The sequence below is a fragment of the Neophocaena asiaeorientalis genome, unplaced genomic scaffold (genome assembly GCF_003031525.2).
Source record: "Neophocaena asiaeorientalis asiaeorientalis breed wild unplaced genomic scaffold, Neophocaena_asiaeorientalis_V1.1 scaffold59, whole genome shotgun sequence".
Taxonomy (NCBI): Eukaryota; Metazoa; Chordata; class Mammalia; order Artiodactyla; family Phocoenidae; genus Neophocaena; species Neophocaena asiaeorientalis.
This window is the reverse complement of record NW_020174268.1, coordinates 5,809,634-5,812,275: the sequence shown is the minus strand read 5'-3', so window position 1 is coordinate 5,812,275 and position 2,642 is coordinate 5,809,634. Positions and strand designations below refer to the sequence as shown.

The 2,642-nt window shown below is 52.8% G+C and overlaps 1 pseudogene; it reads right to left on the bottom strand.

Annotated features, from left to right (window-relative positions):
• Window positions 1-556: 556 nt before the first annotated feature.
• On the bottom strand, window positions 557-1,499 carry LOC112406679 (calcium-responsive transactivator pseudogene; annotated as a pseudogene).
• Between the last annotated feature and the right edge of the window lie 1,143 nt (window positions 1,500-2,642).

The following is a 2,642-nucleotide window of genomic DNA, read 5'->3' as shown; positions in this document are numbered from 1 at the left end:
CCGGGCTTCTAGGGGTCGGTGGGAAGTCCCTTCACCCGACAGGCCCAGGGCCAGCTGGCACCCGCTAGAGAACAGAATGTGCCTGCTTCTTCCCAAATCCGTTTTTGGTGATGTCACCTTGGCAGTTTTAAGTCATTGGGAGTGGGAGTGTTCACACCAGGGAAATGGGCGAGCGCCACAGACCAGGGCTTTCTGTCCGGGAAGCTGCTTCCAGCGCGTCGCCGCCTCACCCTCGGTCTGACAGGTCCCTCTGCCAGAGGTGCGCCTTATTTGCCAGCAGGAAGGAATGCCCAGGCCATGCCCAACACACCCCACGTGTGCTGCCCGCCTGGCTCAGGAGGGAGATGGGGTGCCCAGGTCCCCGCCGCTCGCCCTCCCGCCTTTGGAACAAAGGACAGTCTTGACTGAGGAGGCTCCGAGAGCAGCTCACAGGCCCCAAGATGGTCAGCTGGGCCACATGGTGGGTCTACCCCGAGAGACCCTTCTCCTCCTTCATTAACACACAGGCAAGTGGGGACACAGGGCCCGGCCTCCACTGCCATAAAGCCCGAACACATCAGGCCCTGCAGCACGCAGCCCGGCCGGCCTTACCGCTGTTGTGGTAGTGCTGCGTGGACTCCTCAAACGACCGGTAGTAGCTCTGCTGGGCGTAGGAGGCCAGCTGGTCGTTGTAATCGCCGTGTGGTCCGGGGGCTCTGTCGGGCTCATGGGCTCCGAGGTGGCCTGGCGGTGGCCGTACAGCTCGCCACAGTTGTTCTCCCCCCGGCACAGCTACTCTGGAAGGAGCCTTGCCGGGAGGACCAGTAGCGCCCTGTGGGCCGCTGCCCCACCGCGCTGCTCCCCTGCCCGCTCCGGCCATCATGGCCATGGACTGGCCTGCGTGGTGCGGGCTCTCGCCCCGCACCCAGCTGTAGCGGGCCGAAGCCGCCTGGGTTGGGCTGCATGTTGATGTTTGCCCAAGGCATGTCGTTGCTAATGGCGCCTTGGCCCTGCAAGCGGTACGCTCTGCGAGGCCGGTCCCGAGTGGCTGTAGCCGGGCCCCGAGCCCTGGCTGCTGCCTGACGCGCTTGTGGAGGCACTGGGCAGCGCGCTCTGTGCCGTCTGCCGCGTGAACACGTGGTTCGGACCGATGTCGGTCTGCGCCTGCGTGAGGGAGGACGGCGGCAGGCAGGCGGCTGTCGCATCAATGAGGCTGCCCCGGAAGTGCGGGCCTGGGCTCCGGAACAGCCCTCCGGCGGGCAGGGCCCGGCGTCCTGCTCAGCGTGGGCGGCCGTACAGCAGGGACTGCATATTCTGGTTGGAGTTCGAGATCGTGGCCTCGTAGGCCACGTTCCGGTGCAGGGCCTGCTGGTACTGGGTGCACTCACCGTCTTGCCCTTGCTCTGGTAGTCCAGGATGAACTGGATCAGGTGGTGGTTCTCATCTAACATCTTCTGCGTGGTTTGCTGCATGACTTCTCCTTTGCCTCTTTGCCGGGCAAATGCGAAGGCCACCGACATGGTGGCGGGTGCCCCATTATACTTTTTAAATTAAAACGATGCGAAAGCCTTTCTTACTTTGAGGGATGTCTCAGCACCCTTGTAATATCTCTCATGATTTTTTTTACTGAAATATAGTAGACTTACAATGTTGTATTAACTTCTGCTGAACGGCACAGTAATTCAGTTATACATATATATACATTATTTTTTATGTTCTTTTCCATTATGGTTTATCTCAGGATATTGAATACAGTTCCCTGTGCTATACAGTAGGACCTTGTTTATCAATTCTATATATCATAGTTTGCATCTGCTAACCCCAAACTCCCAATCCACCCCTCCCGCCATCCCCCCCTCCCCTTTTGGTAACAGTAAATTTGTCTTCTATGTCTGTGAGTCTGTTTCTGTTTCATAGATAGGTTTATTTGTGCCATATTTTAGATTCCACATATAAGTGATATCATATGGTATTTGTCTTTCTCTTTCTGACTTACTTCAGCTAGTATGATACTCTCTAGGTCTATCCACGTTGCTGTAAATGGCATTATTTCATCCCTTTTTATGGTGAGTATTATTCCATTGTATCTGTGTACCACATCTTCTTTATCCATTCATTTGTCGATGGACATTTAGGTTGTTTCCATGTCTTGTCTATTGTGAATAGTGCTGCTGTGAACATGGAGCACTATTCACAATAGTGCATGTATCTTTTTCAATTATAGTTTTGTCTGGATATATGCCCAGGAGTGGGATTGCTGGATCATATGGTAATTCTATTTTTGGTTTTTTGAGGAACCTCCATACTGTTTTCCATAGTGGCTGCACCAACTTACATTCCCACCAGCAGTGTAGGAGGGTTCCCTTTTCTCCACACCCTCTCCAGCATTTGTTATTTGCAGACTTTTAAATGACAGCCATTCTGACCAGTGTGAATTATTGAAGAGCCTGTCTTTTCTCCATTGTATATACTTGCTTCCTCTATCAAAAATGAGGTAACCATATGTGCGTGGGTTTGTATGTCTTCTTTGAAGAAATGTCTATTTAGGTCTTCTGTCCATTTTTCAATTGGGTTGTTTGTTTTTTTGTTGTTGAGTTGTATGAGCCATTTGTATCTCATGATTTTTAAGGCTTTACATTTCTGAGATCCTACCACAAACAGTG